This window comes from Danio rerio, chromosome 5 (genome assembly GCF_049306965.1).
Source record: "Danio rerio strain Tuebingen ecotype United States chromosome 5, GRCz12tu, whole genome shotgun sequence".
Taxonomy (NCBI): domain Eukaryota; kingdom Metazoa; phylum Chordata; class Actinopteri; order Cypriniformes; family Danionidae; genus Danio; species Danio rerio.
The window spans coordinates 2,177,501-2,191,856 of NC_133180.1; the positions used below are offsets into that span (position 1 = coordinate 2,177,501).

Here is a 14,356-nt window from a genome sequence, read left to right on the forward strand (position 1 = left end):
AATTTTCATTACTATATTTTTTACGTTTTGAAATTTCAAAGATATATCACGTTTAATTAGCATATTTATCTCAGCATATTGTCCAAACATTTTGCTTTTGTAATATATTTAATATTTTTAAATTGTCCTCGCAAATTTTTAATGTATTTTTTTCCATTTAAATTTTCCCCAGTCATCATTACTATGAGCATATCTCGTTGCATAATTATTTAAGTGTTCCTTATAAATTTAAAATAAATTTAGCTTTCATTATAATTCTCCCTCCCATATTTCTTTACTTTAATGCTAAAACAATTATCACTAATGTCATTATTATTTATTTTTCCCCCCAATTTTCATTGCTGTAATTTTTTTACATTTGAAATGTCCTTAAATTCTATACATTATAAGATATATCATGTTTATTCAGCATCTGTGTCTCATCATAATGACTAAACATTTTGCTTTTGTAATATATTTAATATTTTAATATTCCCGCTAATTTCCCCCAGTCATCATTACTATGTGCATATCTCATTACATACTTATTTAATTCTACTTTTATAATTTTTGGATAAATTTAGCTTTTATTATAATTCCATTTTCCATTTTGCTATAATGCTAAAAGACATTTAGTCATTTAGCAGACGCTTTTATCCAAAGCGACTTACAGATAAGGACAAGGAAGCAATTTACACAACTATAAGAGCACTGATGAAGAAGTGCTGTAGGCAAGTTTCAGGTGTGTAAAGTCTAAGATGCAAAACATTAGTAATATTTTTTTATTTATTTATTTTTGGTAGTGCAGTTAGCGGTGGAGCCAGAGAGACAATTGCAGATTAGGAAGTGAAGTGGAGACTAAATAGTTGAGTTTTTAGTGGTTTCTTGAAGACAGCGAGTGACTCTGCTGTTCTGATGCAGTTAGGGAGTTCATTCCACCAACTGGGCAGATTGAACGCGAGAGTTCAGGAAAGTGATTTCTTCCCTCTTTGGGATGGAACCACGAGGCGACGTTCATTCACAGAACGCAAGTTTCTGGAGGGCACATACATCTGCAGAAGTGAGAGCAGATAAGAAGGAGCAAAGCCAGAAGTCGCTTTGTAAGCAAACATCAGAGCTTTGAATTTGATGCGAGCAGCAACTGGCAGCCAGTGCAAACGGATGAGCAGCGGAGTGACATGTGCTCTTTTAGCTTCATTAAAGACCACTCGTGCTGCTGCGTTCTGAAGAGTTCTAGAAAGTTCTTGAAATGTGCTCAGAGAAGTTTAGTTGGTCATCAATCGTTACTTCAAGGCTCTTCACCGTTTTGAATGCAGTAATGGTTGCCCCATCCATCTGGATTGAAAAGTTATGATGTTGAGTCGGGTTGGTAGAAACTTCAAGCATTTCCGTTTTTGCGAGGTTCAGCTGAAGATGATGATCGTTCATCCAGTGTGAAATATCCAACAGGCAGGCTGAGATAAGAGCTGGAACCGAGGGATCATCAGGATGAAAAGAGAGGTATAGCTGGGTATCATCAGCATAGCAGTGGTAGGAGAATCCATGTCTCTGGATGACTGGTCCTAGAGATGACGTGTAGATGGAGAAGAGAAGTGGCCCAAGAACCTTGAGGTACCCCAGTGTTAAGATGCTGTAGGTTGGACACCTCTCCCCTCCAAGACACCCTGAATGACCTGTCAGTGAGGTAAGATCTGAACCATTGTATAACAGTGCCCGCAACGCCCAGTGACTCGAGCGTAGATAGCAGGATCTGGTGGTTGACAGTGTCAAAAGCAGCTGACAAATCCAGCAAGATGAGGACTGATGATTTAGAGTCTGCTTTAGCCAGTCTGAGATCCTCCACGACCGAGAGCAGGGCAGTCTCAGTTGAGTGGCCTTTCTTAAAGCCATATTGCTTGTTGTCCATGAGGTTGTTTTGAGTAAGAAAGTCCAGGACTTGATTGAACACTACTTTCTCCAGAATCTTGGCCATGAATGAAAGCAGGGATACTGGTCTGTAGTTTTCAAGTAGCGTATGGTCCAGGTTGGGTTTCTTTAGCAGTGGGGTTCAAGTGGGGATCAATTGGACAGGTGATTGCATAGCTAAATAGCACGAGTTTGGACACCTCAGACTCAGAGAGCTGATTTTTGCAGTTTTGGTGCAAAAGAATGTAGCAAAGTCATCAATAGTAATTGTGGAGGGGGAGAAAAGAGGAGGGAGGAAAATGTTTTAAAGAGTAAGCGAGGATTGGTGGCATTGTTGATTTTTGATGGAAGGATGTCTGTTTTGGACCATTAGAAGTTAGGACCATTCTAAGGGCCCATACTTTTAGGGGGCCCCAGAGACATTATCAAGGGCTCGCGCCAATCACCCCCCTCCTCAACCCCTTTCTTCACTTTTATCCGCGATTCCCCAACCCCCCACTTCTTCACTTTCAGCTTGTCAGCGGAGCCCGTCTTTAAAGGGCCATGAAACCCCCTCGTTTCAGCAGGGTGTTTTCACACCTCTACTTTGGAAAAAGTCAGAAAAGTGGGCGTGTCCAGCTCTGTTTAGGGGGGAGTGTCGGAGGAACAAAAGAGGCTTGGTGTGGGAGTGTCTATTTGGGCACGTGCGCTGAATTTCAGAGTCAAAACATACAACCACAGTGAACAATGTGACTGTGTTTACATGGACATCTGTAGTCGAATTATTTGCCAGATTATTAAATGTTGGACTTTAACTGCAGTTCGGCTCTTTCATTCAGGGAATTCATTCATGTCCCTCCCGACAAACGTGATATTTGATTCGAGGAGCTGCTCTAAGCGTGTATTTTTCATGCAATGTTTGATACCGCACGGCGAATGAGAGAAAAACAACTCAGCATTTCCCGGAAACTTAGATGCACACGGCAGGTAGTGTCAGAAAGCCGCGTGTGTTATTCCGGTCACAAAATCCAACACGAGGTTATAGTTTGGTTGTAACTGTTAGTGCTAACTTGTTTACACTCGTTGCAATAGTTTGATACGAATAAAATACGAACTGAATAAACAAAGAGCACTGGTCGCTCACTTACCAAATCTGTAGAGACAGAACAATCACCAGCAACTAGAGCCGCGTCTTTATTAAGAGGAGACTAAAGCGAATCTGGATTTCAGCGTTTGCAGATGAGAACAGCTCTCAGGTAAACAATAATCCTCCTTAGACACGTAAGTTATTGTTGTCGAGCGTCGCGTACACTGTTAATCCACACGTGACTCCAGCTGCGCTCTCACAGAGAGAAAATGAAAACAAAACTTTACTGCAGCAAACTATAAAAGCAACACTTCACGCTTGTTTTGCCAACACAACGTGGCGTCTCTGTCGTCTAAACACTGTGACAGTAATGAATATTAATGAAGTTGCACAATAGAGCGCGCTGATTGGTTTAAACCAAGCCTTACTCATGCATTAATGCAGCACACTGTAAGACGTAATAAGACTCACTCTGGCACAGACGCTCAGTCTGCACGCTGGAATACACACTATTATGTCATGACCGTGACGCAGCTTCAAAAATTAGTTTCAAACCGGAAGTACGAATTTGCTGGAAATAACGCAAAAACAACCAATTTACACTTTTTAGTGAAATATAGGTGTCCTAATAGTGTTTTTAGCAGTGTGGGACACATATACCACTGTCAACAGCTCAACACATGTGTTTGGTGTTTCGTGACCCTTTAACATAGAGCCCTTAGTGTGTTATCGTTTCGACGAGGGAAATGTTTAAATTTAATGTGGTGCTTCTTGTACAATCTGAGACCTACTTTATATCAGATATCACTCAGCCAGTGGAGATCACTGATTTTTATAGTAAACAGACCTTACATGCGCAGATTTTGCATTGGCATAGTTCACCGGAAGCGCTTAACCCAGCAAATTAAAAGTCCTTTAGCATACTTCCACATACACCCTATTGTGAATGATCACATTGCCATATCGAGGATGAAATCATATATTGTGCAGCCCTAAATGTTGTTATCGTAATGCTAAAATATTCGAATTTCTATAATGTGCGTAAAAAAATTATAACAGAGTAGCGGTGGTATGGTGGTTGTATTGTCGTGAGTGTGTTCATTCCAAATCACTATAAATAACTGCTGTTGCTGTGATGGGAATAAATCAAAACATCTGGATTCATTGCTGTGTGCGCATGTACGACTGCATATGTGTGTGTTTGATTTTAGTTTGGTGTGTGTGTGCTGTCCAGTGATCTCCTGCATCTATGAATGCGTTGATGCGTGAGTTTATTGTTGCGGCTCTGTAAGATTCCAGATCAGCCGTCAATACCATGTGCTTTCCCAAGAGCTGAAGGGGAAAAACACAGATGAAGCTTTATAGCATTCGTCAGAAAGAGAATGAACACTGAATGCATTTCTATGGTAACCGGGGCGAGTTTCCTTCCCACGCCCCCCCCCCCCCTCCTCGTCTCCCTCCATCCATTGACAGGCTTATTCTCGCTCTAATCCTGAAATGCGTATTTGTCCGGGCGCATTTGTGTCATATTGCTAACGTCTTCATATAGCACTTCAAGCAGCATGAAATCTGCCAAACGCTACACAAACGGCGGCTGCAGAGGAGCGGGGAATGTTAATGCAGAGGCGCAGCTGCTGATTGGTGGATGGTGCTGCGTTTGAGAGCAAAGCAAACATCTGTAATGAGTGGAGATCATAAACCGCCCTCTGCGTGCTCCGCTAATTCAGCAGGATTCTGAAAAACACAAGCGTTGTGGCTGTAGGAGGTGTGTGCTGTTGAGTGCTTGAGTGCTGTCACAGACGTCTGTGTGTGTGCAAAAATAAAATACGTTTAGGTGAACAGAACTATAGTGACAATCTCATGTACATGTACAAAAGGAAGATGGAGAGGGATAAAAAAATACCAGAAAAATGCATCAGAGGAAACTGCAAACAGAGAGAATGAGCACGTATGAACAAATAGATGGATGTGTTATTAAAAGCAGGTACATAGTCAAGTATAATAATTTAACTAATAAAAATAATGTTCATAAAATATTATTGATATATTAAAAATAATAATACTTTTTTCTATAGTGAATTATTCCCCCCCCCCCCCCCCCCCGGTCTAGTAAAACAAAGTTTTAGCATGTGTTCTGCATGCGTTTGTAATAATAGTAATAGTAGTATTAGTAATAATTACTATTCATTCATTTTCATTCGGCTTAGTCCCTTTATTTATCAGCGGTCACCACAGTGGAATGAACCGCCAACTATTCCAGCATATAATTCACACACACTACAGCCAATTTAGTTTATCAATTCTCCTACAGCGCATGTGTTTGGACTTTGGGGGAAACCGGTGCACCCGGAGGAAACCCACACCAACTTGGGGAGAACATGCAAACTCCACACAGAAATGGCAACTTACGCAGCTGTGATTTAAACCAGTGACCTTCTTACTGTATTGCCCCCTTCAAGCCTGGTTTATACTTCTGTGTCAAGTGACCGGCGTAAACCACGGCGCATGCAATGCTCGTAGCTGTGCATTTATACTTCTGCGCGCTGTCTCTGTTGGTCTGCATTAACACTTCCGAAACGCTAGTTGGCAGTGAGGTGTTAATTTTCCTCTGTGTCGAGTTTCTTCACTGCTATTTTGCTTTTCCTGAACACTTCCTGGATGTACAAGTGGCTCAAACTCGCTCATTTTGAGGCAGGAACCGGCGGACGTGCAACAACTTTAACTATGAGGTACACACAAAACAAAACTTTCCATCCGGAGCTCCTTCACAGGACTCCACACTTGTAAACAATCGCCCCATCAGGCTCGCACCATACACACGGCTCTCGGTCCCGCCCACTCTCATCAGCGCTACCAAGCCGACCAATCACAGAGCTTGCGATACGCGCCGTTGTGACGTGTAGTTACATTTTTTTGAGAGGTGCACGTCAGTGACGCCACGGAGAAGGGCTATGCGTTTGACGCAGAAGTATAAATCAGCCTTTACTGGGGCATTAGGACCCACACAGACCGCAGGTTGAGCGGTCTGCTGGCCCCCTGCTGGCCTCACTAACACCACTTCCAGCAGCAATCTAGTTTTCCCGTGTGGTCCCCCATCCAGGTACTGACCAAGCTCAGCTCTGGTTATCTTCAGTGAGTAACCGCTCTTGAGCTGCTTGGTGATTTGGCTGAGGCTGTGAGGCAACACTAACTTTATCTGTAAAAAGGCAAATTAAAGACTGTTCTACTTAAGGAAGTTGAAGGGATGTCGCGTCTTAAGATATTTTATTCTTCTTTTATTGAGTCTCTTTTAACGTTTGCAGTAATATGCTGGTATGCTAATTTTAGGGTGACAAGAAAAAAACAGACTTTCGAAAATTGTTTATCAATCTCAAAAGATCTTGGGCACAAATCTAAACAGTATTGGTCAAGTTTATGAGGAGAGAGTCATAAAGAAGGCTATGCCCATTTTAGCAGATGAGAACCACCCACTTTATTTAAAGTTTTACCTCCTGCCATTGTAACCCCGCCAGTCCTACGCCATCCAACCTGCTCCGAGCTGGTATCGACCCGGCGACCTTTCGCATGGGAGTCAGGCGCTCTACCAAAGAGGCTAAAGACCATGGCCTCTTGTGTCTGTCGCTAGAGCACCTTTAGAGGTCAGAGGAGTGAGGTTTACCTGCACAGCACTTACTAGCTGGCCTCCGTTACACTCACCCCCCCTAAACCTCACTCCCATCCGGGTCACGGCACCAATGTAACCCCGCCGGTCCTACGCCACATACCCGCTCCAAACTGGGATCGAACCGACAACCTTCCGCATGGGAGGTGGTTACTCTACCAAGGAGGCTAAAGACCATGGCCTCTAACGTCTGTCGCTAGAGCACCTTTAGAGGTCAGAGGAGTGAGGTTTACCTGCACAGCGCTTCACTAGCTGGCCTCATAGCAAGGTATACATATTCTAGACGGGCAAGGTCCAACAGATATTCGTGTTCATTTGTTCCAACTGCAGTTGGGTTACTAAAGCTTTAAGTGATTATTCTATTGGTTACTGTTATTTTATGTTGTTGCTGTCAACTGTCGGCTATTGCTGTAAACCTAATTGTCCTTTGGGCACAGTAAAGATATTCTAATCTAATCTAACCACTGAGCCACCTGTATTAGTCATTTGCAAAAGCAAAAACAAATATTGTTTCTGTTTCTGACGTCATCAAACAATTTCAACACTGTCCTGACCTGCATACGTTTAGTTTATTATAGTTTTTACACATTCTATTTATCCAAACAGTTATGAAAAGACTAAAATATGTACGTTTACAACTTGGGCTTGCTTGTCTTCACATATTATTTAAAATATGCTGATAGGGAATGAGTCCTTTGAATTTTTTGGATGGAGCTTGTAGTTTTTTCTCTCTAAAATCCTTAGCGTTTCTCCCTGTATAAGTCTGAAATTTCATTCATAATAGTCTTAAAGTTTTAAAGGTGCTGTGTGTAAGTTTTACACTCTTCCAAATCATAAAAATACCTTAATAATAAAATATGCTACATGATGAGATTTGCAGTGATGAGCAATTTGGCTGTTTTTACCAGAAGAAGCCTGACAGAAATGTAAACACAGCCATTCAGAAGCACAGAATAGTGCACTCACTGCACTCCAGCCAAACGGTGAGGTTTATAATCTGATTAATGCTTGTTAAATCTTCTAAATCATAAACAACCCCAGCATGTTTCTGAGATATCAGCAAACATGCTATGGAAACAATCTTCTTTATCTGAAAAACAATGCTGAAGTCAGAGATTCTGATTTGAACGTGCGTTGAGTGCTGGAACGGCTGACTTTGTTTTGGTCATTTAACCCGCCCAATGCCAGTTTAGCCAATTATATTACATCACCCCAGGTTGCCTTGGTGGAAAACAGCGTGTTTCATTCAGTCAGTCATGAAGGCTCTCAAAACATGCGTCTGTGACCGAAATGTGACTTCCGTTGGACAGTAGCACACTATGACATGAGTATGAGTGTGAATAAGTATGTGGGGATGTTTCCCAGAAATGGGTTGCAGCTGGAAGGGCATCAGCTGCGTAAAACACGTGCTGGATAAGTTGATGGTTCATTCCACTGTGGCGACCCCTGATTAATAAAGGGACTAAGCCGAAAAGAAAGTGAATGAATGAATGACCTGAATATCTTCAATATGCTGTATTATATTTTTAAACTGTTCTAACTATAGCCCCTTTCACACAGTGATACCGGTAAATATCCGGAAAATTTCCGGAACGACTTTACTGGTAAGTCCAAAAAAGCGCTGTTCACACAGGCGAGGACGTTACAGAATTTTCCCGAAAAAGAGCATTCACACATCCGTCGCAAAATACCGGTAAATTCTGACATCATTAACCAGAAATGAGCTGTAAACGGCTGCGCTTGTGTTTGTAAACATTTGACTACATCACAAACTCTTTGGATGATCAGTATTGAGTACAGTTCCAATGAAAACATATAGAGGAAGAACACTTTCACATGTCGAGATGTTCATGATATGTGTGTGTGCTGGCGCTATGGGCGCTCACGAGCACACGCAAAGCTTGAAGGTAAACAAACAACGGATTATCATAAACATTTTATCGATAATTATTTACACAGTTAGCATTAGGAAGGATCATAGAAACGTGATCTGACTAACATCTAGCAGCTAAATGTGTCTGGAAAAATATTCAAAGGCTTTTATTCTCATAAACCGCGCGCACGTGAATATGTCTGACTGTTCTGATTGGCTAAAGCAGGTGTCTCACGTCAGCACGTTCTAGACGTGGACACGCTCTTTCCGGCAATCTTCCTTCTGCATTCACACAGCGCAGCATTCCCGGCAAATTACCGGTAATGTTACAACTTCTCTTTCCGGAAAATAGCCAGAACGAATTAACCGGTATTTTCAAAAAGGGCCTGTTCACACATACACACCTTTCCGGAAAATTTCCTCTAATTTTCCAGAAAGGTCTGTATGTGTGAAAGGGGCTAATGTCTCATTTCTTGGATAAGCATCACTACAACATCTGAATGTATGTTGTACTGTTACTGCATGATTCAAATCAGAGATTTTAGCAATCCAAACAAACAAAAACATGATTAACGTGTGGATCACCACCGCTTTTGCTCCACAAATATAGTTTTATCAACCTGAAAACATCAAGAACAATCAGGAAAAGAAAAGCCCTTATGAAACAGCGTTGAGTTTCTACATTGCTGTGTTATTGCTTTCTGAACATGGATTGATTGCATTTTGTCATTTGAGCATTCGACTAAAATCATGAGAGATTTTTGGACAGGAAAACCAGCGTGTCCATCTGTTTGGCTTCAGAGATGCGAGTTAACATGTGCAAACATTGCCTGTTGTGCTGAAACAACACAAAGAAAAAAAGCCACAGTTATTTTCCCCTCCTTTTATTTTTATCTATCTGTTTACCAGAGCAAGCACATTTTCCTATTATATGCTTTGTTTCTGGAGAAAGACTGAAAGCTCTTTAAGACCGTCAATAATAATTAATCTTATTACCTAGTTAACCCAATTAACCTAGTTAAGCCTTTAAGTTAATGTCACTTTAAGCTGAATACTAGTATCTTGAAGAATATCTAGTCTAATATTATGTGCTGCCATCATGCACAGACAAAACAAATTAGGTTTAACAGCACTTTGGGAAATATATGAACAGAATTAAAACATCACAGGAGGATTATTCATAATTTCATCTCTGACTACAGATTTCAATACATTAATTGCAGCGATTATAATCCAAATGTAAGTTTGAGTCTCTGCATATCTATAAATGTCAACACCACCGCCAGCGTTTGTTATCATGACATCTAATTAACTCCAGAAACAAAGCCAAATGCTGGCTGTTATCCTCATGGTATGGACATCAGCGGTTACTGCATACACTTTAGTCGCGTTTAACATTTTACCCTATAGTGTGGTAAAAGCGCATTAATGATCTGATATGTCATGCTGAAGTATCTCTGGAGAGATGCAGTGTTTTGGCTCCAGTAATTGGAGTGTTTCCTGTAGGCTCTGCTGTAATAATGACCGCCGTGTGTAGGTGTTTTCCTCTTTTTCTCTGTGACTCACACTTCGTCTGGCTCACTGTAGAGACGCATTGCTGCTCAGAGCATTCAAAAGACAGAGCAAAGACTATTGTTTGTCAGGAAATTAATAGTTTGGCCAATAATGAGAACGTGTCGTCATATTTAAAGACAGAAAAAACGTCACCTGGGTTTAAATTGACATGAAGGCAAGTAAAAAAATCATATTGAACCATTTCTGGAGAATGTTTGAGTTTATGTTTGAGTTAAAACATTCTGCAGAAACTTGGTTTTGACCATATTTGGAATGGTCATGAATATTGATGAGCTAGGTGTTTTCCTCTTCTCTTTGTTGTGTTTTGATCTGTTTTTTCTTTTATTGTTATGCATTTTGTGGCTTCTTGTCTGTAAAAGGTGATATATACATTTTTTTACTTATTTTTATTTTAAGATGAATTTTCAATTTCATTTAAATCATTCTCTGATATCTACATTCCGTTAAGTAAAAGCTTGTCCAAAAAGATGCGTCTCTAAATGTGAGAGAATGAGGACACATTCTCGTTCTTGGCCAAACAATTAATTTACTCGCAAACAACAGTCTTTGCATTGACCTTTAAATGCTCTGAGCAGACGAATGAGCAATGCGTCTCAACAGTGAGCCAGTCCAAGCTAGCTCATTAATATTCATGACCATTCCAAATATGGTCATAGCCAAACTTTTCATTCTTGGGCTCAAATGACTAAATTAGCACATAAAACTGTTTTTGAAAAATGTTTTTATGTACCTAAGCCACACATCTTGAACTTTAATTGAATTAATATCACTTTAAAATGGTCTTTTTAGATTTAATATTCATTAATATATAATATGTATGAAATGCTCACGTTGTTAATGTAAGTGTCTGTCTATAGCTTACCAGACTTTAGTCACTGTTTGAACAACTGAGCATGAACACAGAAAAAGTCACCTGGGTTTGAATTGACATGAAAGAAAGTAAATAAGTACAAATATAATAATATAAAAACTATTTCTGCAGAATGTTTAAGTTTACCTGTAAGTTACCACATTCTCTACAAATGGTTTTATATGCTAATTTAGTCACTAGAGCCCTAGAATGAAAAGCTTGGTTTTGACCGTATTTGGAATGGTCATGAATATTGATGAGCTTTACTGTCATGCTCAGCAGCTAGTGTCAGTGCTTGCTCGCTCGCTCTCTCTCTCTCTCTCTCTCTCTCTCTCTCTCTCTCACACACACACACACACACACACACACACACACACACACACACACACACACACAAATATGAAATCTAAAAATAAAGGTGGCATTGATTAAAAAATTTAAATTGATCTCTGATATCAACATATTGGATATGTGGCTTATATAAGTCCAACATTCTCCAGAAACACTTTTATAAATAACTTTATTATTGTTTATAAACCGAGGAATGACCCCTAGAATGTAAAGCTGAGTTTTGACCATATTTGGAAGGTTAATGAATATTAATGAGCTCTGCTCTGACACTCTGCAACTCGTGTCATTGTCTGCTCTTTCTCACACACACACATTATTCTCCTCAAAGCTCAAACCTCAAGGATTAAAATGAAACTTTTTAGACTTACAAAGTTCCTTTCAGCAGGTCACGAACAGCTCTGCATTCTGGAGAGGAGTCTGTCCTTCTGCAGCAGTGTTAAGAATGGTTTAAATACCGCTGTATTATACTGAATACAAAGAGAAAATAATCTGAAAGAACAGAACAAAGAAATCAGAAGAGCTCCTGCGAAAGATTAAATAGAGTAGACGTGGTTAGGGAAAGGTGGATATGCAGCTGAAAGTGGTTAAGACCTTTCTAAATAAGATTCCCATTGTGTTTTAGACTAGTTTTTAGATTGTCTTTTTCTCAAATAAACTGAATCTGGATAAGCTGGAACTTAAGTCAGTGAATACATTCATTCATTCATATTCCTTCGGCTTAGTCTTTATTTTAGAGGTCGCCACAGCGGAATGAACTGCCAACTATTCCATCGTGTGTTTTACGCAGTGGAAGCCCTTCCAGCTGCAACCCAGTACTGGGAAACACCCATACACACACTCACACACACACACACACACACACACACACACACACACACACACACACACACACTCACTCATACACTATTACCAATTTAGTTAATCAATTCCCCTAAAGCGCATGTGTTTGGACTGTTGGGGAAACCGGAGCACTCAGGAAATCCACACCAACATGAGGAGAACATGCAAACTCCACACTGAAAGCCAACTGGCCTGGTCAGGACTCGAACCAGCGACCATTTTGCTGTGAGGCTACAGTGCTAACCACTGAGCCACCGTGCCACTTAATTAATGCAATCTATATGTAATTAGACAGTAATAAAACGGTTTGGGACAGCAGATGTATGTTTTGATTTCTCTGTGACTCATGGTTCTTCTGGCTGTCGGACTGACTGTAGAGATCAGTTAAAGAGCAATGCAAAGCCAGTTGTGTGTCAGGAAATGAATAGTTTGGTAAATAATGAGAATGTGTCATCATTCTCTCAAACCAGGGGGACTATTGCTTTGCTTTTCCCATACAGTGGCCAAAGGCTGATAAGCTATAAATAGAGAGTGACAATGTGAGCAGTACACACACACAAACACATTATTCTCCTTGCAGTTCAAACATCGAATTTTAAAATGAAACTTATTAGATTTAACAAGTTATTTTCAGCAGATCACGAATGGCTTTAAATCAGAAAAGCTCTAGTTCAAAATTAAACTATTTGTAAATATTCAAAAGTGTACACAATCCAACAGTTGTAACCCGATTGGCAGAGAAGACTATTTAAATGGAATGGAAAATTGAGTGAATATTAATTAGGGGGTGTTATTTTAGTTCAGTAAGATGACATATTTCCAACTGGAACTGAATATTATGTAGGGGGCGGGGTTTTAGTTCAGTATAATGTATTTCCAACTGAAACTGAATATTGAGTAGGGGCGGGGTTTTGTTTCAGCATGATGACTTGATTCCTACTGAAACCGAATATTGAGTTGGGGGTGGGGTTTTATTTCAGTATGATGATGTATTTCCAACCGAAATGGAATATTGAGTAAGAGGTGGGGCTTCAGTTCAGAATGATGGCTTAATTCCAACTGAAACTGAATATTGAGTAGGGGCGGGGTTTATTTCAGTATGATGACTTAATTCTAAATGAAACTGAATATTGAGTAGGGGGCGGAGTTTTATTTCAGTTTGATGACTTCTTTTCAACTGAAAGAGAATATTACGTAGGGGCGGGTTTTATTTAAGTATGATATAAAATTTCCAACTGAAACTGAATATTGAGTAGAGTTTTCTTTTTGAGATCCTCCTCTCATCTTACAGCAAACTAATGGTTGGAGTGGCAGATGGAGATTTTGATTAACGATTATCAAAACAAACTTTCGTTTTTTTCAGTAGATAACAGATTAACTGTTCACCTTAAGACCAATAATGTGTGCTTGCTGAAACATTGTACATTTTAACTTCATGCAGACTTTAAGGAAAACAGGAACAAAACAAGTTATATGATAAATTCATTTTCTCCTGATTGTTTGCCCCTGTGTGATTGCAGATTCGGCTTTTTTAACACCCTGTTCCCTCAGAGCATTTATCTGACATCTGTAACAGTAGCGATGATTTCTCACCGTGAGCAGAAGCGCCGTGTTTTGGTGGCAGCTGTGGTCCTCATGAGTCTCCAGGGTCGGCTTCACCTCGACACATTCTCTGATTATCTGAGAAGTGTTTTGATATGCTGCTTTATGAATGTGGCTGGATCTGATTTGGAGATGATGATGATGGGATGGTTTTCTTCTGCTGTCTGAAGTTATTCATCTGTTCTAATATGTGGAAGGAAGATGACATGCAAGATGGGATTTGATTGCATCAGTTTATCCCACTGAAGAGTTGCGAGTGTTTTTGCATGCTGATTTAAAACCTCCATCTTAGGTTTGGGCTATATATGACCTCTTTAAGAAGAAAAATATGTTTAATTATTTTTTGGGACACTTTCATTTCTCTCTGTTAATTATTTGCTTATTAGCAAGGCTGTTGTTAACATATTGACAGATTATTAATACTTATAAAGCATATTTTCTGCATCATCTTATTCTACATCTCTAATCCTATCTAATACCCAACTGCAGCTTAATTACTATTAATAATTTGAAGCAAATGTTGTAGATGATGGTTAATTAATAGCGAGAATTAAACCTATAAAGTGACGATTGTTGATCCTGAAATGTTGACTTTTAATTATGACTTTGCCAATCATGACTTTTCCTAATTGCATACATGTGTAGTATATATAG

The 14,356-nt window shown here is 39.8% G+C and overlaps 2 protein-coding genes across 17 annotated transcripts in view; both read left to right on the forward strand.

The window, feature by feature from the left end:
• Window positions 1-14,356, forward strand: part of si:ch73-55i23.1 — a 782,803-nt gene that overhangs the window by 190,056 nt on the left and 578,391 nt on the right. The gene's annotated exons all lie outside the window — the stretch shown is intronic.
• The window catches only part of cita (citron rho-interacting serine/threonine kinase a), a 233,759-nt gene that overhangs the window by 71,484 nt on the left and 147,919 nt on the right, over window positions 1-14,356 (forward strand). The window lies entirely within an intron of this gene.